This window comes from Ranitomeya variabilis, chromosome 4 (assembly GCF_051348905.1).
Source record: "Ranitomeya variabilis isolate aRanVar5 chromosome 4, aRanVar5.hap1, whole genome shotgun sequence".
Taxonomy (NCBI): Eukaryota; Metazoa; Chordata; class Amphibia; order Anura; family Dendrobatidae; genus Ranitomeya; species Ranitomeya variabilis.
This window is the reverse complement of record NC_135235.1, coordinates 606370664-606397150: the sequence shown is the minus strand read 5'-3', so window position 1 is coordinate 606397150 and position 26487 is coordinate 606370664. Positions and strand designations below refer to the sequence as shown.

The 26487-nt window shown below is 41.7% G+C and overlaps 5 pseudogenes; all 5 read left to right on the top strand.

The window, feature by feature from the left end:
* Positions 1-1201: 1201 nt before the first annotated feature.
* LOC143770698 (U2 spliceosomal RNA) lies at positions 1202-1411 on the top strand (annotated as a pseudogene).
* Positions 1412-7699: 6288 nt separating this feature from the next.
* LOC143771259 (U2 spliceosomal RNA) lies at positions 7700-7915 on the top strand (annotated as a pseudogene).
* A 5800-nt stretch (positions 7916-13715) lies between these two features.
* Positions 13716-13894, top strand: LOC143771358 (U2 spliceosomal RNA; annotated as a pseudogene).
* An 866-nt stretch (positions 13895-14760) lies between these two features.
* Positions 14761-14896, top strand: LOC143770820 (U2 spliceosomal RNA; annotated as a pseudogene).
* A 10923-nt stretch (positions 14897-25819) lies between these two features.
* On the top strand, positions 25820-26035 carry LOC143771224 (U2 spliceosomal RNA; annotated as a pseudogene).
* The last annotated feature ends 452 nt before the right edge of the window (positions 26036-26487 follow it).

Below are 26487 nucleotides of genomic sequence, written 5' to 3'. Positions count from 1 at the left end.
GAATTTTGAAAACTTGGAAAGTAAAATTGAGAAGAAGCTCTCTTTTTGGAAACTACGCAACTTATCTTTAAAAGGTAAGGTGTTAATAATTAAGTCTGTGTTGTTACCTTTATTTTTATATTTTTGTACTATTTTTCCGCCTGGGAAACTCTGGCTCAAAAGGATGACAAGGAAAATTTTTGTTTTTTTTTGGGCATCAAAGATGGAAAGGATTAGGAGAGTAGTAGTAATGAGCAGACATGAGTTGGGGGGCTATGATTTTCCAAATTTGGAGTTTTTTTTGAGCTTGCACTATTTATTGTTAACTTTTAGAGCATTTAAAGGGGGTGGAAGGGTAGCAGATTTAATGTTTTATCTGGCGGGTGGAATGATGGCTAAATGGGAATGGTGCACTTTAACTTTAAATCGACCTAGATCTCATGTGATACCATCTTTTTACGTTGTAATTAAGTTGTTCTATGAATCAAGAGGCTTTAATAGTTTGGGACTACCTGACAAAAAGAAAATGGTAAAGCACTTTAGGCAGGGGGAAGTGCAATGTGAGGTTCCGTTTCTGAATAAAGCTCATTCGGTTGCTATATGGAAGCTGTTTAAAATCCCAGGGGTAACAGGAAGACAGTTGGACATTGTATGGTTGGCTATACACGGAGCTTTGCCAACAAAGGCCTTTTTACAGAGAAGAGGGATGAAGATTGCTGAAGTGTGTCCAAGGGAGGGATGCAAAGGGATTGAAGATTTACCTCATTTATTTTGGTCTTGCGGGTATATGTGTCAGGTTTTAAAAATATTAAGAGGTTTTATGATGAAATTGTTTGGGTTTAATGAACTGACTTATGAGGTTATTCTTACCGGGCAGGATTTTGACAGGCAACAAAATGCAAGAGTGGTGTGGGTTTTCCTAACAAGGAAGTAATATGGGATGTGCGGAATCTATTAGTCTTTAAAAAAACTGATGTATTGCCAAATGATACTGTCAAACTTCTTTTATCTAGGCTTTTTCTTGTGTATTTATATGACAAGAAGAGACTAGGAGAGGATAAAGCGGAGCAGGTATGGCACTTCTCTGTATGGAATATTTTAGTATGAAATGTATATGATGGTATAATAGGTGTACTGTATATATGTATGCAAATAAAGATACATGCCCAGATGATGAAGTTTACTCTAGACATAACTTTTATGCAAGTGATAAGACAAGCTGATCTTATAGAGTAAATTGACTGATGGGAAAAAAAAATAAAAAAAAATAAATAAAAAATCTGTTCTTATCAGTTTAATATCTGATACGTCCCCTATTTGGGGACCATATATTAAATGGATTTTTGGAACAGGGAGATGGAAGAAGAGCTTGCTCTGTCCACTCCACGCATTGACCCATTATTGCAGTATCTCCGGGACCAGTGCACTCCTTCTCTGATCCAGTTTCTAAAAACAGATTGAATTGAAATCAGTGCAAGTTGTCTTTTAACCCTTTATGTCAATTGATTTCAGGGTCAAAGAAGCACTTTTCTCAGGCCAAATGTCGCATTTTGTTTGATTTATCTTGGCCAATTGCAACATTTTGTGTGCCTTGCCTGGCCTGGCCTTGCTTTCACCTATGTATGTCAAACATTGCATTGCATTCAATATGCAATCAATCAATCAATTTGTCTTTACTGGTTGCTGCAACAGGTGTATTAAGATATAGGCCTCTATTAGGCCTTTCTTACAGTGTTGCAAATATACTGTGTCGTCTACAAACCTAGGCCCCTGCTGTCAGCACTTGGTATTTAAATTGAAGTATCCAATAAGTAGTTCTGCCATACATACTGCATTTGTGACTGCAGGAATTCTTTTTTGAAACATTGTCTCCCTCTTGTGGACCACTGACTTTTCAATGCGGTGTATTATATGCATTTGAAAAAAAAAAAAAAAAAATTAGTAAAAATGGTGCCTGTGCTGATCTTGAATATGCTTGTCTTGTCCATCTACACCTGTATGAGTATTCTAATGCATTTTCACCAACCAGGTGCGCTGCCTGCAGTTGCAGTAGATAGAATTTTGGCCTGGAACATTCATGTGCTGTCACAATGGGGCTGGCTGGAGGGTGTGGTCAAAGTAGGCGGAGTTATGCAGATTCAAAACGCGTCGTGCACAGCTTGAACGAACACACAGACACAGACAGACAGACAGACGCACACACACTCTCTGTCTCTGTAACACACACAGACACACATACACAGCAGAACTGTCATTGACAGCAGAACTGTCATTGAGAAGGCCTCCAGAGTTTCAGAAAATGTCCTCCCTGCGGCAATCTTTAGCTCTGTCTCCACAATGGGTTTTGGTTGTAGGCCTTGGTGCGGCCCACGTGGCACAGCGGGTTCAGCATCGCTTCTCGGCCTCTTGGCTAAGATCAAGTGTAGGATTTTCTTGCATTTAGTCGAAGTTCTTTAGGTGCCTGGGGTACCCCGCCTCTCGGCCTTGGGTGCGGGTCCCACTCTTGTAGTGGTATCCAATCCCCTGTCGCTATTGGGAGGTGGGCTTAGTCCCTAGGCAACGAGTTGCGATCGCCCTAGCCAGGTAGTCCTTGGATTACTTGGTGCCCTTCATTGTTGCGGAACACCCCCGTTTGTTGTTGCGGAACACCCCCGTTTTGTTTCCCTGTAGCCATGGATCCAGATCCTGGTGATGTTCCGGCCTATGCTCTTCTGAAGCATACGGTCCGGATCTATTTTGAGAAAGGTGGAGGAGATGGCCGTGGACTGAAATTCGTGGTTGGCAATATTCTTGAGAAGGCTCTTTCAGTCCGGAAACACGAAATCCTGGCCATCCAGGACTATCCGAGACGCGGCGTCTATGATGTTACTTTTACCGGAGAAGGTATCCACCAGCATGTTTGCGACCAGGTTATCTCCCCTGATGCGATTATCCGGAAAAACCCAGAGCTTAAAGGGGTTAAATTTGCCATCCACGATTTAGAAGAGACCAGGCTCTTAATTGTTAAAATTTATTCACCCCATATGCAAGAGAGCGAAATCGGAAGATACCTGTTGGGTTTCTTTAAAAAAGTCACTTGTTTGGGGAAGATTTTAAATGAATGCGGCATTTGGACCTCCAAATGGAGATACGTTGTAACATGTATTAAAAATGCCACAAAACCAGGAGGAGTAGATTTACCACCAGCTCGTTTTAAAATTGGCAAAACGAATGGCGACCTTTATTTTAATGGCATGCCTCCCTTCTGTAGGAAATGTAAACTATATGGGCATTCAAATTGTGACCCTACCTGCGCAAAATGTGGAAGCCAGGAACATAAGACTGAGCAGTGTCAGACAGAGAGTATGTGTACAATTTGTCTTGCAAAAGATCATTCTTTTTCCTTTTGTCCTAACAGGAAAAACACAAAAGGAGCACAACCTGAGAAGGAACAGCCTCCGGCCCCCCGCCAACCCTCGGCTGGTTCTGCCGTCCCCGAGACAAAGGAGGACGAGGAGGAGTCGATGGACGAGTCTGAGGTTCCTGGTACAGGTGAGGGTGGCTTTACTGAAGTGAGGAACGAGAAAGCAAGACGTAGGAGGGAACGGCAGAAGGAGAGCAGGCAGCAGAAAGGGGACCCCGCAGAGGGTACAACTGCTTCTGCCAAAAGCCAACCCTCGTCTCTGCGATCTTCCGGGACGGCTCATGGGCGCGAAAAATCGGACTCCAAAAGGCGGAAAGTCCAGGAGAAAACAGGTGATGCATTAAGGGAAGTACCCCCACAGGAACCCCCTGATGGAGGTGGGAAACCCGACGAGATACCCATGGAGGAGCGGTCGACCCCACCCTCTTCAGAGATGGAGAGGGGGACTGGGGCGACTGCCTCATTTGTGCCTGGAACTCCAGCCAGAGGACAGCCGGCCCCTGAGCTCGATCTGACCCCTCCGATTGGTTCCCCGGAGGGGGGACCAGTGGGAGATCAGGAGCAGGGATGGGAGTCGGTTTACCTGGCATCTAGAGGAAATGAGCTTGTCCCGGACAGTGTAATGCCACCCGAAACCCTGTCTGATGGGGGGTCCTCCGAGGTCTCCTCTCTCATGACCGTCAAAGACAAGACCGAATCCTCCGATGAGGACTTATAACCAGCTGAGGTAAGAGTTTTTGAATTCCATGCCTCTTATTTTCTCTTATGGCGGGGATTTCCGGAATTTCCCTCAATGCTAGAGGGATTAAAACAAAACCCAGGAGGTTGGCGCTCTTTGAGTTCTTGTACACCTTGTCTGCATCAGTCTTTTTCTTACAGGAATGCAATATTCCACATTCGCTAAATTATAATAAGTATGAAACAGATTGGTCACATGGACCCTCAGTGTGGTCAAGTTCAAATGAATCCAGGTCAGCAGGGGTCGCCATTCTTTTTAAAGGTAATGTTTTTATTGACTCTGTGCAGGAGGTTTTACCAGGCCGGATTTTATTGGTTAAAGCTTTTATTAATGGTTTTAAATGGCAGTTTTTAAATTTTTATGGATCTACTGAGAAAAATGAAAGAGCAAAAATGTTAGAAATGTTACCCCTTTTTATTAATGACTCTGATCCTCTAATTTTAGCAGGTGATTTTAATTGTATTATGGGTGGGGAGAAAAGATTCTCCAATGCGGTAAGCAGCAACTATGATAAAACCTCTTTTATGCTCAGAAATGTTGTGCAGGATTTTAAACTTACCGATTGTTTTAAAGAATGCAATATGAACCTCCCTGCTGAAGAGTGGGTAACCTGGAGCAATGTGAACTGCAGCTCCAGAATTGATTTTATTTTTTGTTCTAACTCCATACTGCCTTTTAAATGTGAGCTTTTAACCAATGTTTTTTCAGACCACAAACTTTTACTTTTTAATGTTAAATATGATGATTTTAAGAAAAAAGGTAAAAGTGCCTGGAAGCTAAATATCTCTCTTTTAGATGATCCAGAAATTTTAACCGGTTTTAAGGAATTTTATACAAATTGCAAGCAAGCTAGAAATCCCCATACCCCTATTAGTAGGTGGTGGGAAAAAATGAAGAAAAATATTAAAGATTTCTTCATTAAAGCCGGAATACAAAAAGCTAAAGAGAAAAGAGAGATTTACAACCTCCTAAATACCCGACTGCAAACCCTCTATAAACTAAGAGAACACGACATAGATGTGGATAAAGATATTAACAATCTTAAAACTGAAATATCAAGATGCTTGGAACAAAGGGGGAAGCAATTAATCTTCCACTCCAAAGTCCAGCATGTATAAGAAAATGAAACCTGTTCCCTGTATTTCTTTAAAAATATGGTAGGAAAAAGGGTATTTATTAATTCTATGGAGGGAGAAAATGAAATAGAGGGTATTTTAAATAAAGTCCACCAATTTTATGCCGACCTTTTTAATACAAAAATTATAGACAAAAGTTTTATGGAAAGCTCTATGGAAGAAATCACTACCATTTTAGACCCAGTGTCACAAAATTTTTTATTGCAGGATCTGAGCGAGGAAGAGGTGGCTGAAACAATTAAAAGTTTTAAAACAGGAAAAGTCCCCGGGCCAGACGGTATTCCTATAGAATTTTATTCCACATTTTATGAGCTTTTACAAGAAGATCTTTTAAATATTTTAAGTGAGGTTTTTAATACAAAAACTCTCCCCACCTCTTGGAAAAAGGGTGAGGTCTCCCTTATACATAAGAAAGGGGACAAATCGGACATAAAAAATTGGAGACCAATAACCCTTTTAAATTGTGACTACAAAATGATGGCTAAAATTTGTGCAAACAGACTCAAAAAAGTGGTGGGAAACATAATACATCCTAACCAGGTCTGTGGTATACCGGAGAGAAGCACATGGGAAAACCTAAATCTTATCAAAGACATAATTGATGACACTAAATCAAGGGGAGGTGGATTGGCGGTTTTATCCCTTGATTTTGAAAAAGCCTTTGATAGAGTATCTCACGAGTTCCTTTTTAATGTTTTAAGTAAAATGGGTATACCAGAGGGGTTTTTATTGTCACTTAAGGCATTTTATAAAGACTGCACAAGTAAAATTGTTGTAAATGGTTTTAAAACTAAAGACGTGGTTTTAAAATCTGGGGTTAAACAGGGCTGTCCCCTGTCCCCACTTTTATTTATTTGTGCTCTTGAGCCCCTGCTCTGTACCCTGAGGAGGGATAAACAAATCCGGGGAATCCCACTGCCTGGTGGAGGGGGTCTGGAGGCAAAAGTCACAGGTTATATGGATGATGTAGCCATAATATGCAGGGATTCCCCTTCTATACAAAAAGCCTTAAGGCAGGTGGAGTTTTTCTGCTGTGGGTCTGGTTTTAAGTTAAATTTTAACAAAAGTTCTATTTTAAAGGTTGGCAATATGGTTTTAACAGATATTCAAGTCCCTGAGAGGGACTCTGTTCAAATTTTAGGTGTAATTTTTAATGAAGAAAATAAAGGCACAGAAAGCTGGAATATGGTGGCTCAAAAGGTAAACCAGAAATTATGTATGTGGAATCTGAGAAAATTGACCATGGAGGGGAAAATTTTAATTATTAAAATGGTCGTATTGCCGCTTTTATTATATTTAAGCCTGGTCTTCCCTCCTCCAAACGGCATTTTTAACAAAATAATTAAAGCTTGTTTTACCTTTTATTGGAGTTCCAAGATGGAAAAACTAAAGAGAGAGCTGGTGGTAAAATCCAAAGGTAATGGTGGCAAAGATTTCCCAGATTTTAGAGCTTTTGTTTTAATCCGTTTCTTTGTCCTGTGTTTTAATTCCCTTTTTAAAAATAGTTATTGGTCATATTTTATCCGTTTTAACATTGTTTTTTTTATGAGGCGCCTTGGGTGGTTCGAAACAGTTTTAAATTCCCCATATGCTTTTAATACACCCGAAAATTATAAAATTTTAGGTACCATTGTTAATACATATGACCTAAAGGGTATAAACACAGAGGCCCTAGGGGATAGCAAAAAAATCTTAAAGGGCCTCAAAGGAAAAGAACAAGTGACGCAGATTGGAAATTTTAATGACCCTAAGTGTTTAAAAATATGGAAAAATGTTAATGCCTCGTATCTTTTTAATTCTCAGAAGGACCTGGCCTGGAGCTGTGTGCATGATTGTCTTCCATGCCGGGCATTCCAACACCGAAGGGGACTCGTGAGATCCGCCAAATGCCCAAGAGAGGACTGCCAAGGAGAAGAAACAGTGCGGCACATTCTCTGGACTTGTCAATTCACAAGACAAATATGGACAAAAATGTTCCCCTTGCTCCAGAAAGTGACTGGTTTAAAAGACTTAAGTTTTGAAACTGTTTTATTTGGTGACATGGAATGCCCCAACGCAAATAAGAGGATCATTGCATGGAAGACAATCAGCACCATCAAAGAAGCTCTGTGGAAGGCCAGGAACATCCTTCTTTTTAAACATGATGTTTTATCTGTGAAAGACGTTTTATCATTGGCTTTTAGTGAAATGTATATTTATTATTTATTGGACAAGAAAAAGAATCTTTTACTGTCAAAGCAATGGTTGGTAGAGGAGTGGAATACCATAATTTGAATGCCACCATTAATGCATATTATTGGCAGATGCTTGTACATTACTTGTCTTGTTTGCATGTAACATTATAAAAAAAAAATAAAAATAAAAAAAAAATCTGGTTTTGATCAATATGTTACAAATGCCTCAAAAATGTAAAATACTGTACATATACGTCTTTTATCTGTAATTGCTTTTAAAACTTTAATAAACGGGTGTACCTAAAGTTGGGTACTTCCAAGTTAAAAAAAATCTGTTCTTATCAGTTTAATATCTGATACGTCCCCTATTTGGGGACCATATATTAAATGGATTTTTGGAACAGGGAGATGGAAGAAGAGCTTGCTCTGTCCACTCCACGCATTGACCCGTTATTGCAGTATCTCCGGGACCAGTGCACTCCTTCTCTGATTCAGTTTCTAAAAACAGATTGAATTGAAATCAGCGCAAGTTGTCTTTTAACCCTTTATGTCAATTGATTTCAGGGTCAAAGAAGCACTTTTCTCAGGCCAAATGTAGCATTTTGTTTGATTTCTCTTGGCCAATTGCAACATTTTCTGTGCCTTGCCTGGCCTTGCTTTCACCTATGTCTGTCAAACATTGCATTGCATTCAATATGCAATCAATCAATCAATCAATCAATCAATTTGTCTTTACTGGTTGCTGCAACAGGTGTGTTAAGATATAGGCCTCTATTAGGCCTTTCTTACAGTGTTGCAAATATACTGTGTCGGCTACCAAACTAGGCCCCTGCTGTCAGCACTTGCTATTTAAATTGAAGTATCCAATGAGTAGTTCTGCCATACATACTGCATTTCTGACCGCAGGAATTCTTTTTTGAAACATTGTCTCCCTCTTGTGGACCACCGGCTTTTCAATGCGGTGTATTATATGCATTTTTAAAAGAAAAAAATAAGTAAAAATGGTGCCTGTGCTGATCTTGAATATGCTTGTCTTGTCCATCTACACCTGTGTGAGTATTCTAATGCTTTTCACCAACCAGGTGCGCTGCCTGCAGTAGATAGAATCTTAGCACGGAACATTCATGTGCTGTCACAATGGGGCTGGCTGGAGGGTGTGGTCAAAGTAGGCGGAGTTATGCAGATTCAAAACGCGTCGTGCACAGTTTGAACAAACACACACAGACAGACAGACACACACACACACACACACACTCTCTGTCTCTCACACACACAGACACACATACACAGCAGAACTGTCATTGACAGCAGAACTGTCATTGAGAAGGCCTCCAGAGTTTCTGAAAATGTCCTCCCTGCGGCAATCTTTGGCTCTGTCTCCACAATGGGTTTTGGTTGTAGGCCTTGGTGCGGCCCACGTGGCACAGCGGGTTCAGCATCGCTTCTCGGCCTTTTGGCTACGACCAAGTGTTGTGGCTGGAAGTCTGTAAAGCCTATTGCACCTTTGGCCTTGAGGCATCGGCAGTTTAACTGTCTTAAGCCTCCTGCTGCTATAGGAGGTGTGCATGCTCAGGAGAACCAAGAAGGCGATCGACCCGCTTGAATATGGCGATGGCGACATCGGCTACTCTCCGTTCCGCTGGAGCTGACGAATTGAAGATCAAGAACTCCTTCAAGATTGAAGTTGAAGAGCGAGCCCGTGACAAGTTTTCCCTGTCTTTCTTCGTGAGGAAGGTCCTGTTTGAGATCCTGCAGGTGAAAAGGGAGAATATTCTGGCACTTCAAGATGCTCCAGGACGCTTTGTTCTCACCCTGACCTCTGAAGTGGCATCTCAGAATTTTTACCATCAGATCAAGCTGAGGCTGCAAGAGGAAGAACTTAGAGGACTCCACTTTGTGACCCTCTGTCTGGCAGAAGAGAAATCTGTCGTGGTTCATATGAACAATCCCCATGTCTCTCAAGGAGATGTGGCAGCTTTTCTGTGGATCTATTGCTCTGAGGTTCGCTTCTCTCACAAAATCATGAATGCTGAGAAATTGTGGACTGGAAAATATAAGTTCACCGTGAAATTAAGAGAAGGTCTGGGAATTGGTGGACTGTGTCATCCGCCTCAGAACTTCCTAATTGGCAGAGAGAGAGGAAGACTCTTCTATCCTGGGATGCCTATCTTCTGCAGGAAGTGTATGGACTTAGGGCACTCTTTCGAGAGCTGCAAAGAGGAAAACGCTCTTTGCAAGAAATGCTATCAGAAGGGACATGCCACTCTAAACTGCCCAAATGAGATGATCTGCAATATGTGTCGTGTTTCTGGACATTCTTTCAGGGATTGTCCATTAAGAAAGACTTTCAGTTATGCAGATGCCGCTCGGGGGGAACCCTTTACGAAGCGGACTAACTCTGATGAGCAAAAAGGCAAGCCCAAAGACTCTTCTAAGGACCCTCCCGGGAACCCTCCAGGGGATCCCCCAGCGGAGAGTAAGGTTCCCAGTGACTTGTCAGGCAGTCCAGTTGGTCAAGTGGTGGAGGTGGAGCCAGCTGGGACTGTGGTTGAAATGGAGTCCAAGGAGGCAGGTGATAAAGATGAAGAGGAGGACATGGACATGGAGGCTTTGAGGAAAAGGAAAAAGGAGCAAGACTCAAGTGTGCAAAAAGGGGAGAGCGTCAAAAAAAAACCTGCTGGGCGCCCTAAAATAACCCTCCCTAAGTACTCACCAAGACCTTTGGAGCCTGTTCCTCAACTTGTAAACCCTTCGGATCCAGTAAACATCAAGGAGTTCTCGGACACTGATGTTTCTGAGGGTCCTCCTACTCCTGTGGGATTCATGTCAGATACGGACTCAAGCTCTGCCTAAATGACCTATGGCATTGCTTAAAATTGCCTCACTGAATGTGAGGAGCTTGAAGGGCTCTGTCAAGAGAGCTGCTTTATTTTCTTATTTCAGAACTTTAGATGCTGACATTTTTCTACTACAAGAATGCGGTATTGACCATGACCCCAATTATAACAAACTAAGGAATGATTGGGCGAACGGACCTTCCATCTGGTCCGGTGAAAATGGATCACGTGCTACTGGAGTTGGAATCCTGTTTAAAAACAATGACTTTAAAGTTGTATCGTTTACTGAAGTCGAACCTGGACGTGCACTGGTGGTGAATGTGAATTACTGCGGATCTGAGTTTAAGCTTCTTAATGTTTATGCATCTCCGATTAAAGAAGAAAGATCTTGTCTGTTTGACACTATAAAACTTTTTATACCTGGGCCTACACCAACTGTGGTTGGCGGCGACTTCAATTGTATCCTGGCCAATGAAAATAGGGCATCAGGTACTAAAAGAAAAGATAAAACAGAGATGCAGTTAAAAAACCTGATTGAGGATACTCACCTGAAAGATGTTTGGAGAGAGAAGAATACTTCAGATCCAGGATATACTTGGGAGAACAATCTCATAAAATCAAGGATTGACTTTGTGCTGACATCACGGAGTCTCAATGTTAATTATGTGGGTCTAACAGGTAACATCTTTTCTGACCACAAAACTTTCATTACTCATCTGCAATTGCCCTCTCTGGAGAAAGGGCGAGGAGTCTGGAAGTTGAACACTCTGCTGCTAGAAGATGAAAGCATAAAAGTAGAATTTTTAAGATTTTACAAAAAACTACAAGGAAAAAAATATAACTACAAAACAATTCTAGAATGGTGGGAGTTTGTGAAGACTCGAATTAGATTTTTTTTTCTCTTGGCTGGTAGGAAAAAAGCCAGACAGAATCAAAAATGGTTTAAAGACCTGAACACAAAACTGCAAACAGGTTACAAACTCAGGAATGCTGGAATAGATATGGATGATGTTATTTTACAAGTTAAGGAAGATATCAGAAAAGCAATAGAACGGAAAGGCAAAGAAATAATTTTTAATGCCAAAGTAGAACAAATGGAAAAAAATGAAACATGCTCCAGGTTCTTTTTTAAAAAATCTTTTGAACATAAAGAATTGATTAAGGAACTTGACGGTGAAACAACAAAAGATGGACTGTTAGACAAAGCGCAACAATTTTATCATAACCTTTTTAGTGAAAAAAAAATTGATAATGACTTTTTACCTGATGTTTTAAATTCTTTGCAGAGTCACCTTGAGAAGGAAGATCAAGACATGTTAGTTGAAGATATCTGCGAAGCTGAAATAGTAAGTGCAATTAAAAGCTTTTCTAGAGGAAAAACACCGGGTGCTGATGGTTTACAAATTGAATTTTATTTAACTTTTTGGGAGATTTTAAAGGATGACCTGTTTGAAATTTTTAAAGCTGCCTTTCAATGTGATAAACTGCCAGAGTCTTGGAGAAGTGGTGTGGTCACTCTACTTTTTAAAAAAGGTGACAAGACGAATCTTGAAAACTGGAGACCAATTACATTACTCAATGTGGACTATAAAATTATGGCAAAAATTATTGTTAATAGAATGAAGAAAGTCATCGGAAAGGTCGTGCATCCTGACCAGGTATGTGGTGTGCCTGGTCGTACAATTGCTGAAAACTTAAATATAATACGGGACGCAATATGGTACCAGCAAGAGCGGAAGCAAAAACTAGCTCTTTTGTCCTTAGACTTTCAGAAAGCATATGACAGAGTCTCCCATAAGTACTTGTATTCTGTTTTAAAGAAAATGAAATTCCCAGCTTTTTTTATTAAGCACATTGCACTTTTGTACGAAGGAAGTTTTAGCAAGATTTTAATTAATGGCTTTTTATCTGCAGAAGTTTTTTTACAGTCTGGCGTTAAACAAGGATGCCCTCTCTCACCTTTGCTTTTTATCTGCGCAATTGAGCCCTTATTGGCGATGCTGAGGAAGGAGAAAATGGTGAAAGGTGTACCTATACCAGGCGGAAATGGTCTGAGTACAAAATCTTTAGGCTACATGGATGATATCACAATCCTGTGTGACTCAGAACAGTCGCTAAGAAGAGCGGTAAGAATTACTGACTTCTTTTGTTTAGCATCGGCCTTCAAACTGAACCTAGAGAAGAGTGAATGTCTTGGCTTTGGTGATTGGTCAGATGCGCAGATCCCTCAACTTAAAATCAGAAATGACCAAATTAAAATCCTAGGTGTAGTGTTTACTAAGAAAAATGATGGAGAAGAAAGCTGGCAGTCGGTGAAAGAGAGAATACAGAAGAAGATAAGTCTATGGAAACTAAGAAAATTATCAATGGAAGGTAAAAATCTAATAATTAAGTCTCTATTGTTGCCGATAATGTTGTTTTTAAATATGGTGTATCCCCCGAATGAGAATACAGTGAAGTTTCTGCAGAGACAAATTTTTCTTTTTTTGTGGGGATCTAAAATGGAGAAGGTCCGAAGAGAAATAATGTACAAACAACACAAGTATGGTGGAAAGAATATCCCAAATATAAAAAGTTTTTTGTACTTGAAATTCTTCAGTTTTTGCTTTAAAATGATTAACATAAGGACTCATTGGTCTTTTTATTTAAAGTATGCAGCTGGAGATATCTTCAGAAAGAGAAAGTGGATAACTTTGTCACAAAATTCTCCAGTCTTAATTACACCGCCTAAACAATATGTTCTGTTAGAGAAAATAATAAGAATTTTTAACTTACCTGAAATAGACATTGAGATGTTGTCAAATTCAAGAAGGCTGGCTCTAGAAACAAGGAGAAAAGAAACAATGACTGCAGTGGCAAATTTTACATATAGTAAAAGTGGAAGAATTTGGAGAATGACTTATGCACCTTATCTAACAAATGAATATAAAGACTTGGCTTGGGCTATAGTGCAAGAATGTGTTCCTGTTAGGTTTTTTCAACACAGAAGGGGACTGTGCAATACTGCAAGATGTCCTAGGACAGGCTGTGCTCAAGAAAAGACTGTTTTACACACTTTCTGGAACTGTTTTTATGCCCAAAATGTATGGAGAGAAGTTGGAAGTCTTTTAAAGTTTGTTACTAGTCTTAAGTTTTTAAATCATGAAGTGGTTTTATATGGAAATTTTACATGTCAGTCCAAAGAAAAAGAAAGAGTCATCTGGATAATGATAAATGGAATAAAAAATGTGCTTTGGAAAGTCCGAAATATATTGCTTTTCAAAAAAATCACATAAGTGAAAATGAGTGTATAAAATTAGCACTAAGTGAAATATATATTTATTACCTGTTAGACCTGAAGAGAATTGGAAAAAAGAAGGCAAAGAGTCTATGGAACTTTCATCTGTGGAACCTTGTAACATGAACAGATTATAAACAAGAGAAATACAAGAAAGAATGCAAACTGAAATAATAGAACAAAAAAAAGAAAAAAATCTGTTCTTATCAGTTTAATATCTGATACGTCCCCTATTTGGGGACCATATATTAAATGGATTTTTGGAACAGGGAGATGGAAGAAGAGCTTGCTCTGTCCACTCCACGCATTGACCCGTTATTGCAGTATCTCCGGGACCAGTGCACTCCTTCTCTGATCCAGTTTCTAAAAACAGATTGAATAGAAATCAGCGCAAGTTGTCTTTTAACCCTTTATGTCAATTGATTTCAGGGTCAAAGAAGCACTTTTCTCATGCCAAATGTAGCATTTTGTTTGATTTCTCTTGGCCAATTGCAACATTTTGTGTGCCTTGCCTGGCCTTGCTTTCACCTATGTCTGTCAAACATTGCATTGCATTCAATATGCAATCAATCAATCAATTTGTCTTTACTGGTTGCTGCAACAGGTGGGTTAAGATATAGGCCTCTCTTAGGCCTTTCTTACAGTGTTGCAAATATACTGTGTCGGCTACAAAACTAGGCCCCTGCAGGAATTCTTTTTTGAAACATTGTCTCCCTCCTGTGGACCACCGACTTTTCAATGCGGTGTATTATATGCATTTAAAAAACAAAAAAAAATAAGTAAAAATGGTGCCTGTGCTGATCTTGAATATGCTTGTCTTGTCCATCTACACCTGTGTGAGTATTCTAATGCTTTTCACCAACCAGGTGCGCTGCCTGCAGTAGATAGATTCTTAGCACGGAACATTCATGTGCTGTCACAATGGGGCTGGCTGGAGGGTGTGGTCAAAGTAGGCGGAGTTATGCAGATTCAAAACACGTCGTGCACAGCTTGAACAAACACACAGACAGACAGACAGACAGACACACACACTCTCTGTCTCTCACACACACAGACACACATACACAGCAGAACTGTCATTGACAGCAGAACTGTCATTGAGAAGGCCTCCAGAGTTTCTGAAAATGTCCTCCCTGCGGCAATCTTTGGCTCTGTCTCCACAATGGGTTTTGGCTGTAGGCCTTGGTGCGGCCCACGTGGCACAGCGGGTTCAGCATCGCTTCTCAGCCTCTTGGCTAAGATCAAGTGTAGGATTTTCTTGCATTTGTTCGAAGTTCTTTAGGTGCCTGGGGTACCCCGCCTCTAGGCCTTGGGTGCAGGTCCCACTCTTGTAGTGGGATCCAATCCCTTTTCGCTATTGGGAAATGGGCTTAGTCCCTAGGCAACGAGTTGCGATCGCCCTAGCCAGGTAGTCCTTGGATTACTTGGTGCCCTTGTTGTGGAACACCCCCGTTTGTTGTTGTGGAACACCCCCGTTTGATTCCCTGCAGCCATGGATTCTGATTCTGGCGATGTTCCAGCCTATGCCCTTTTAAAGCATACGGTTCGGATCTTTTTTGAAAAAGGTGGAGGAGATGGCCGTGGACTGAAATTCGTGGTTGGCAATGTTCTCGAGAAGGCTCTTTCAGTCCGGAAGCACGAAATCCTGGCCATCCAGGACTATCCGAGGTGTGGTGTCTATGACGTTACTTTCACCGGAGAAGGTATACACCAGCATGTTTGCGACCAGGTCATCTCCCCTGATGCGATTATCCGGAAAAACCCTGAGCTTAAAGGGGTTAAATTTGCCATCCACGATTTAGAAGAGACCAGGCTCTTAATTGTTAAAATTTATTCACCCCATATGCAAGAGAGCGAAATTGGAAGATACCTGTTGGGTTTCTTTAAAAAAGTTACTTGTTTGGGGAAGATTTTAAATGAATGCGGCATTTGGACCTCCAAATGGAGGTACATTGTAACCTGTGTTAAAAATGCCTCAAAACCAGGAGGAGTAGATTTACCACCAGCTCGTTTTAAAATTGGCAAAACGCATGGCGACCTCTATTTTAATGGCATGCCTCCCTTCTGTAGGAAATGTAAGATATATGGGCATTCAAATTGTGACCCTACCTGTCATGATTCCCAATGGCAGGGAATTTGTCAACATAACACGGGCAAAAACAGGACGAGCTCTAGGGTGATGGAACCTGAGCTGACCGCGATCCTGAACCTCAACACTCAACTAACAGTAGCCGGGGGACGTTCCTGGGGGGCCCCTAGACGTCTCGCGACAGCCGGAGATCTAGCTTCCCCTATCAGAAGAATAACAGACCTCACTTGCCTCCAGAGAAATATTCCCACAGAGATAGCAGCCTCCCACATATAATGACGGTGAAATGAGAGGAAGGCACAAACGTAGTTATGAAAACAGATTCAGCAAAATGAGGCCCGCTTAAGCTAGATAGCAGAGGATACAAAAGGTGAACTGCGCGGTCAGCTGAAAAACCCTTCAAAATACCATCCTGAAATTACTTAAACTCATGTGCCAACTCATGGTACATGAGTGGTAATTTCAGCCCACTAGAGCAACCAGCAGCAGAGAATTACATATCTGCAAGCTGGACTAAAAAACATGAAAGCAAACATGAAACAGGGAAATCCAGACTTAGCTTGTCTTGAAGGCCTAGGAGCAGGTAACAGAGACACACACTGATACATTGATAGCCGGCAAGGGAATGACAGGAAAGCCAGGTTAAATAGGAAACACCCAGCCACTGATGGACAGGTGGAAACCAGAGACCGCAACCCACCAAAGTCACCCAGTACCAGTTGTAACCACCAGAGGGAGCCCAAAAACAGAATCCACAACAGTACCCCCCCCTTGAGGAGGGGTCACCGAACCCTCATGAGAACCCCCAGGGCGATCAGGATGAGCTCTATGGAAGGCGCGGACCAAATCAGTCGCATGAACATCAGAGGCGACCACCCAGGAATTATCCTCCTGACCATAACCCTTCCACTTAACCAAATACTGGAGTTTACGTCTGGAAACACGAGAATCCAAGATCTTCTCAACAACATACTCCAATTCTCCCTCCACCAGCACCGGAGCAGGAGGCTCAACCGAAGGAACAACGGGCACCTCATACCTCCGCAATAACGACCGATGGAACACATTATGAATAGCAAACGATGCTGGGAGATCCAAACGAAAAGATACAGGGTTAAGAATCTCCAAGATCTTATAAGGACCGATGAACCGAGGCTTAAACTTGGGAGAAGAGACCTTCATAGGGACAAAACGAGAAGACAACCATACTAAGTCCCCAACACGAAGTCGGGGACCCACGCGGCGACGACGATTAGCAAACTGCTGAGCCTTCTCCTGAGATAACTTCAAATTGTCCACCACCTGATTCCAAATCTGATGTAGTTTATCCACCACCACGTCCACTCCAGGACAATCCGAAGGCTCCACCTGACCAGAGGAAAAACGAGGATGAAACCCCGAATTACAAAAGAAAGGAGAAACCAAAGTAGCAGAACTAGCCCGATTATTAAGGGCAAATTCGGCCAGTGGCAAAAAGGCAACCCAGTCATCTTGATCAGCAGAAACAAAACACCTCAAATAAGTTTCCAAGGTCTGATTAGTTCGCTCCGTCTGGCCATTCGTCTGAGGATGGAATGCAGACGAGAACGACAAATTAATGCCCATCTTAGCACAAAACGTCCAACAAAATCTAGACACAAACTGGGATCCCCTGTCCGAAACGATATTCTCCGGAATCCCATGCAAACGAACCACGTTCTGAAAAAACAAAGTGACCAACTCAGAGGAGGAAGGCAACTTAGGCAAGGGTACCAAATGAACCATCTTAGAAAAGCGGTCACACACAACCCAGATAACGGACATTTTCTGTGAGACAGGGAGATCTGAAATAAAATCCATGGAAATGTGCGTCCAAGGCCTCTTCGGAATAGGCAAGGATAACAACAACCCACTGGCCCGAGAACAGCAAGGCTTAGCCCGAGCACACACTTCACAAGACTGCACAAAGGTGCGCACATCCCTTGACAAGGAAGGCCACCAAAAAGACCTGGCCACCAAGTCTCTAGTACCAAATATTCCAGGATGACCAGCCAACACAGAAGAATGGACCTCGGAGATGACTCAACTGGTCCAATCATCCGGAACAAACAGTCTTTCTGGTGGACACCGATCAGGTTTATCCGCCTGAAACTCCTGCAATGCACGTCGCAAGTCTGGGGAGACGGCGGACAATATTACCCCATCCCTAAGGATGCCAGTAGGCCCAGAGTCTCCAGGAGAGTCAGGCACAAAACTCCTGGAAAGAGCATCTGCCTTCACATTCTTTGAACCTGGCAAGTATGAAACCACAAAATTGAAACGAGAAAAAAACAACGACCAACGAGCCTGTCTAGGATTCAAACGCCTGGCAGACTCAAGGTAAATCAGATTTTTGTGATCAGTCAAGACCACCACACGATGTCTAGCACCCTCAAGCCAATGACGCCACTCCTCAAATGCCCACTTCATGGCCAAAAGCTCCCGATTACCCACATCATAATTGCGGTCGGCAGGCGAGAATTTTCTAGAAAAGAACGCACATGGCTTCATCACCGAGCCATCGGAACTTCTCTGTGACAAAACCGCCCCCGCTCCAATCTCGGAAGCATCAACCTCAACCTGAAAAGGAAGTGAAACATCTGGTTGACATAACACAGGAGCAGAAGAAAACCGGCGCTTAAGTTCCTGAAAGGCCTCCACAGCCGCAGGAGACCAATTAGCAACATCAGCACCCTTTTTAGTCAAATCAGTCAAAGGTTTAACAACACTGGAAAAATTAGAAATGAACTGACGATAAAAATTAGCAAAACCCAAGAACTTCTGAAGACTCTTAACAGATGTAGGTTGTGTCCAGTCACAAATCGCCTGAACCTTGACGGGATCCATCTCAATAGTAGAAGGAGAAAAAATGTACCCCAAAAAAGAAATCTTCTGGACTCCGAAGAGACATTTTGAGCCCTTCACAAACAGAGAATTGGCCCGCATAACTTGAAACACCTTCCTGACCTGTAGAACATGAGACTCCCAGTCATCAGAAAACACCAAAATATCATCCAAATACACAATCATAAACTTATCCAGATATTCACGGAAAATATTGTGCATAAAGGACTGAAAGACTGAAGGAGCATTAGAAAGTCCAAAAGGCATTACCAAATACTCAAAATGGCCCTCAGGCGTATTAAATGCGGTTTTCCACTCATCACCCTGCTTTATCCGCACAAGATTATACGCACCGCGAAGATCTATCTTAGTGAACCACCTAGCCCCCTTAATGCGAGCAAACAAATCAGTCAATAATGGCAATGGATACTGATATTTGACTGTAATCTTATTCAGAAGGCGATAATCTATACAAGGCCTCAGGGAACCATCTTTTTTAGCCACGAAAAAAAACCCTGCTCCCAGAGGGGACGAAGATGGACGAATATGTCCCTTTTCCAAGGACTCCTTAATATAATTCCGCATAGCAGTATGCTCTGGCACTGACAGATTAAATAAACGACCCTTAGGGAACTTACTGCCAGGAATTAATTCTATAGCACAGTCACAATCCCTATGAGGAGGGAGCGAATTGAGCTTAGGCTCCTCAAAAACATCCCGATAGTCAGACAAAAACGCAGGGACCTCAGAAGGAGTAGATGAAGCAATTGAAATCATAGGTGCATCATCATGAACCCCCTGACATCCCCAGCTTAACACAGACATTGTTTTCCAATCCAGGACTGGATTATGAGTTTGTAACCATGGCAGACCAAGCACTAGTACATCATGTAAATTATACAGTACAAGGAAGCGAATCACCTCCTGATGAACGGGAGTCATGCGCATGGTCACTTGTGTCCAGTACTGCGGTTTATTCATAGCCAATGGTGTAGAATCAATTCCCTTCAAAGGAATAGGAACTTCCAGAGGCTCCAGACTAAAACCGCAGCGTTTGGTAAAAGACCAATCCATAAGACTCAGGGCAGCGCCCGAATCCACATAGGCATCGACGGAAATGGATGACAGTGAACAAATCAGAGTTACAGACAAAATGAACTTAGACTGCAGAGTACTAATGGCAAAAGATTTATCAACCTTTTTTGTGCGTTTAGAGCATGCTGATATAACATGAGCTGAATCACCACAATAAAAACACAATCCATTTTTCCGCCTATAATTTTGCCGTTCACTTCTGGACTGAATTCTATAACATTGCATAGTCTCAGGTGCCTGTTCAGAAGACACTGCCAACTGGTGCACAGGTTTGCGCTCCCGTAAACGCCGATCAATCTGAATGGCCATAGTCATAGACTCATTCAGACCTGTAGGCGCAGGGAACCCCACCATAATATCCTTAATGGCCTCAGAAAGACCATCTCTGAAGTTTGCAGCCAGGGCGCACTCATTCCACTGAGTAAGCACCGACCATTTCCGAAATTTTTGACAATATACTTCCGCTTCATCATGCCCCTGAGAGAGGGCTAATAAAGCCTTTTCAGCCTGAATCTCCAGGTTAGGTTCCTCATAGAGCAATCCCAGTGCCAGAAAAAACGCATCCACACTGAGCAATGCAGGATCCCCTGGTGCCAATGCAAATGCCCAATTCTGAGGGTCGCCCCGCAGGAAAGATATTACAATCTTGACCTGCTGAGCAGGGTCTCCAGAGGAGCGAGATTTCAAAGAAAGAAACAATTTACAATTGTTCCTGAAATTCAGGAAGGTAGATCTATCTCCAGAAAAAAAACTCTGGAATAGGAATTCTAGGTTCAGACATAGGAGTGTGAACAACAAAATCCTGTATATTTTGAACTTTTACAGCAAGATTATTCAGGCTGGAAGCCAAACTCTGGACATCCATGATAAACAGCTAAGGTCAGAGCCATTCAAGGGTTAAGAGGAGGTAAGAAGCAGCTAGACAGCAATTAAGGGCTAGGCAGCAAAACTCTGAGGGGAAAAAAAAAAAAATTTCCCTTCAACACTTCTTTTTCTCCTGTTTCAGCCCAAACAATTAACACTTTGTGGGCCGGCTATACTGTCATGATTCCCAATGGCAGGGAATTTGTCAACATAACACGGGCAAAAACAGGACGAGCTCTAGGGTGATGGAACCTGAGCTGACCGCGATCCTGAACCTCAACACTCAACTAACAGTAGCCGGGGGACGTTCCTGGGGGGCCCCTAGACGTCTCGCGACAGCCGGAGATCTAGCTTCCCCTATCAGAAGAATAACAGACCTCACTTGCCTCCAGAGAAATATTCCCACAGAGATAGCAGCCTCCCACATATAATGACGGTGAAATGAGAGGAAGGCACAAACGTAGTTATGAAAACAGATTCAGCAAAATGAGGCCCGCTTAAGCTAGATAGCAGAGGATACAAAAGGTGAACTGCGCGGTCAGCTGAAAAACCCTTTAAAATACCATCCTGAAATTACTTAAACTCATGTGCCAACTCATGGTACATGAGTGGTAATTTCAGCCCACTAGAGCAACCAGCAGCAGAGAATTACATATCTGCAAGCTGGACTAAAAAACATGAAAGCAAACATGAAACAGGGAAATCCAGACTTAGCTTGTCTTGAAGGCCTAGGAGCAGGTAACAGAGACACACACTGATACATTGATAGCCGGCAAGGGAATGACAGGAAAGCCAGGTTAAATAGGAAACACCCAGCCACTGATGGACAGGTGGAAACCAGAGACCGCAACCCACCAAAGTCACCCAGTACCAGTTGTAACCACCAGAGGGAGCCCAAAAACAGAATCCACAACACCTACCTGTGCAAAATGTGGAAGCCAGGAACATAGAACTGAGCAATGCCAGACAGAGTGTGTGTACAAATTGTCTTGTAAAAGGTCATTCTTTTTCCTTCTGTCCTAACAGAAACAAGTCAAAAGGAGCGCAACCAGAGCAGGAGCAGCCTCCGGCCCCCCGCCAACCCTCGGCTGGTTCTGCTGTCCCCGAGTCAAAGGAGGGTGAGGAGGAGTCGATGGACGAGTCAAACGAGGTACCTGGTACAGGTGAGGATGGCTATTCTGAAGTGAGAAACGAGAAAGCGAGACGCAGGAGGGAACGGCAGAAGGAGAGCAGGCAGCAGAAAGGGGACCCCGCAGAGGGTACAGCTGCTTCTGCCAAAAGCCAACCCTCGTCTCTGCGATCTTCCGGGACGGCTCATGGGCGAGAAAAATCTGACTCAAAAAGGCGGAAAATCCAGGAGAAAACAGGTGGCGCATCAAGGGAAGTACCCCCACAGGAACCCCCTGATGGAGGTGGGAAACCCGAAGAGATGCCCATGGAGGAGCAGGAAACCCCACCCTCTTCAGAGATGGAGAGGGGGACTGGGGTGACTGCGTCAGTCGTTCCTGTGACTCCGGTCAGAGAACAGCCGGCCCCTGAGCTCGATCTGACTCCTCCGATTGGTTCCCCGGAGGGGGGGGCCAGTGGGAGATCAGGAGCAGGGATGGGAGCTGGCTTACCTGACAAAGGAGACAGTACCTATGGAAAATGAGTTCGTCCCGGAAAGTATATTGCCATCCATAGCCCTGTCGGATGGGGAGTCCTCCGTGGTCTCTTCCCTCGTGACCGTCGAGGACAAGACCGAACCCTCCGATGATGACTTATAACCAGCTGAGGTAAGAGTTTTTTTGACGTCCGTACTTTTTCATTTCTTCTCTTATGGCGGGGATTTCCGGAATTTCCCTCAACGCTAGAGGGATCAAAACAAAACCCAGGAGGTTGGCGCTCTTTGAGTTTTTATACACCTTGTCGGCATCAGTTTTTTTCTTACAGGAATGCAATATTCCACATTCCTTAAATTATAAAAAGTATGAAACAGATTGGTCACATGGACCCTCAGTGTGGTCAGGATCTAATGAATCCAGGTCAGCAGGGGTCGCCATTCTTTTTAAAGGTAATGTTTTTATTGACTCTGTGCAGGAGGTTTTACCAGGCAGGATTTTATTGGTTAAAGCTTTTATTGATGGTTTTAAATGGCAGTTTTTAAATTTTTATGGATCTACTGAGAAAAATGAAAGAGCAAAAATGTTAGAAATGTTACCCCTTTTTATTAATGACTCTGATCCTCTTATTTTAGCAGGTGATTTTAATTGTATTATGGGTGGGGAGAAAAGATTCTCCAATGCGGTAAGCAGCAACTATGATAAAACCTCTTTTATGCTCAGAAATGTTGTGCAGGATTTTAAACTTACCGATTGTTTTAAGGAATGCAATATGAACCTCCCTGCTGAAGAGTGGGTAACCTGGAGCAATGTGAACTGTAGCTCCAGAATTGATTTTATTTTTTGTTCTAATTCCATACTGCCTTTTAAATGTGAGCTTTTAACCAATGTTTTTTCAGACCATAAACTTTTACTTTTTAATGTTAAATATGATGATTTTAAGAAAAAAGGTAAAAGTGCCTGGAAGCTAAATATCTCTCTTTTAGATGATCCAGAAATTTTAACCAGTTTTACGAAATTTTATACAAATTGCAAACAAATTAGAAACCCGCATACCCCTATTAGTAGGTGGTGGGAAAAAATGAAGAAAAATATTAAAGAATTTTTTATAAAAGCTGGAGTTCAAAAAGCTAAAGAAAAGAGAGAGATGTACAACCTCCTAAATACCCGACTGCAAACCCTCTATAAATTAAGAGAGCACGACATAGATGTAGATAAAGATATTATCAATCTTAAAATTGAAATATCAAAATGCTTGGAGCAAAGGGGGAAGCAATTAATCTTCCACTCCAAAGTCAAGCATGTGGAAGAAAATGAAACCTGCTCTCGCTATTTTTTAAAAAATATGGTTGGGAAAAGGGTATTTATTAATTCTTTGGAGGGAGAAAATGGAATAGAGGGAATTTTAAATAAAGTCCACCAATTTTATGCTGACCTTTTTAACACAAAAATTATAGACAGTAGTTTTATGGAAAGCTCTATGGAGGAAATCACAACCATTTTAGACCCTGTGTCACAAAACTTCTTGTTGCAGGACCTGAGCAAGGAAGAGGTGGCTGAAACAGTTAAAAGTTTTAAAACAGGAAAAGTCCCCGGGCCAGACGGTATCCCTATTGAATTTTATTCCACTTTTTATGAGCTTTTACAAGAAGATCTTTTAAATATTTTAAGCGAGGTTTTTAATACAAAAACTCTCCCCACCTCTTGGAAAAAGGGTGAGGTCTCCCTTATATATAACAAAGGGGACAAAACGGACATAAAAAATTGGAGACCAATAACCCTTCTAAATTGTGACTATAAAATATTGGCCAAAATTTGTGCAAATCGACTCAAAAAAGTGGTTGGAAACATAATACACCCTAACCAGGTATGTGGTATACCAGAAAGAAGCATATGGGAAAACCTAAATCTTATCAAAGACATAATCGATGACACTAAATCAAGGGGAAGTGGAGTGGCGGTCTTATCCCTTGATTTTGAGAAAGCCTTTGATAGAGTATCTCACGAGTTCCTTTTTAATGTTTTAAGTAAAATGGGTATACCAGAGGGGTTTTTATTGTAACTTAAGGCATTTTATAAAGACTGCACAAGCAAGATCGTCGTAAATGGTTTTAAAACAAAAGACGTGGTTTTAAAATCTGGGGTTAAGCAGGGTTGTCCCCTGTCCCCACTTTTATTTATTTGTGCTCTTGAGCCCCTGCTATGTACCCTGAGGAGGGATAAACAAATCCGGGGAATCCCACTGCCTGGTGGAGGGGGTCTGGAGGCAAAAGTCACAGGGTATATGGATGATGTAGCCATAATATGCAGGGATTCCCCTTCTGTACAAAAAGCCTTAAGGCAGGTGGAGTCCTTTTGCTGTGGGTCTGGTTTTAAGTTAAATTTTTACAAAAGTTCTATTTTAAAGGTTGGCAATGTGGTTTTAACAGATATTCAAGTCCCTGAGAGGGACTCTGTTCAAATTTTAGGTATAATTTTTAATGAAGAAAATAAAGGCACAGAAAGCTGGAATATGGTGGCTCAAAAGGTAAATCAGAAATTGTGCATGTGGAATTTGAGAAAAATGACTATGGAGGGGAAAATTTTAATTATTAAAATGGTCGTTCTGCCGCTTTTATTATATTTAAGCCTTGTCTTCCCTCCTCCAAACGGCATTTTTAACAAAATAATCAAAGCTTGTTTTACCTTTTATTGGAGTTCCAAGATGGAAAAACTAAAGAGAGAGCTGGTGGTAAAATCCAAAGGTAATGGTGGCAAAGATTTCCCAGATTTTAGAGCCTTTGTTTTAATCCGTTTCTTTGTCCTGTGTTTTAATTCCCTTTTTAAAAATAGTTATTGGTCATATTTTATCCGTTTTAACATTGGTTTTTTTATGAGGCGACTTGGGTGGTTTGAAACAGTTTTAAATTCCCCATATGCTTTTAATACACCCGAAAATTATAAAATTTTAGGTACCATTGTTAATACATATGACCTAAAGGGTATAAACACAGAGGCCCTAGGGGATAGCAAAAAGATCTTAAAGGGCCTCAAAGGAAAAGAACAAGTGACGGAGATTGGAAATTTTAATGATCCTAAGTGTTTAGAGATTTGGAAAAATGTTAATGCCTCTTACCTTTTTAATTCTCAGAAGGACCTGGCCTGGAGCTGTGTGCATGATTGTCTTCCATGCCGGGCATTCCAGCACAGAAGAGGACTCGTGAGATCCGCCAAATGCCCAAGAGAACAGTGCCAAGGAGAAGAAACAGTGCGGCACATTCTTTGGACTTGTCAATTCACAAGACAAATAACGACAAAAATGTTTCCCTTGCTCCAGAAAGTGACTGGTTTAAGAGACTTAAGTTTTGAGACTGTTTTATTTGGTGACGTGGAATGCCCCAACGCAAGTAAGAGGATCATTGCATGGAAGACAATCAGCACCATCAAAGAAGCTCTGTGGAAGGCCAGGAACATCCTTCTTTTTAAACTTGATGTTTTATCTGTGAAAGACGTTTTATCATTGGCTTTTAGTGAGATGTATATTTATTATTTATTGGACAAGAAAAAGAATCTTTTACTGTCAAAGCAATGGATGGTAGAGGAGTGGAATACCATAATTTGAATGCCACCATTAATGCATATTATTGGCAGATGCTTGTACATTACTTGTCTTGTTTGCATGTAACATGAAAAAAAAAAAAAAAAAAAAAATTCCGTTTTTGATCAATATGTTACAAATGCCTCAAAAATGTAAAATACTGTACATATACGTCTTTTATCTGTAATTGCTTTTAAACTTTAATAAACGGGTGTACCTAAAGTTGGGTACTTCCAAGTTAAAAAAAAATCTGTTCTTATCAGTTTAATATCTGATACGTCCCCTATTTGGGGACCATATATTAAATGGATTTTTGGAACAGGGAGATGGCAGAAGAGCTTGCTCTGTCCACTCCACGCATTGACCCGTTATTGCAGTATCTCCGGGACCAGTGCACTCCTTCTCTGATCCAGTTTCTAAAAACAGATTGAATTGAAATCAGCGCAAGTTGTCTTTTAACCCTTTATGTGAATTGATTTCAGGGTCAAAGAAGCACTTTTCTCAGGCCAAATGTAGCATTTTGTTTGATTTCTCTTGGCCAATTGCAACGTTTTGTGTGCCTTGCCTGGCCTTGCTTTCACCTATGTCTGTCAAACGTTGCATTGCATTCAATATGCAATCAATCAATCAATTTGTCTTTACTGGTTGCTGCAACAGGTGTGTTAAGATAGAGGCCTCTATTAGGCCTTTCTTACAGTGTTGCAAATATACTGTGTCGGCTACAAAACTAGGCCCCTGCTGTCAGCACTTGCTATTTAAATTGAAGTATCCAATGAGTAGTTCTGCCATACATACTGCATTTCTGACCGCAGGAATTCTTTTTTGAAACATTGTCTCCCTCTTGTGGACCACCG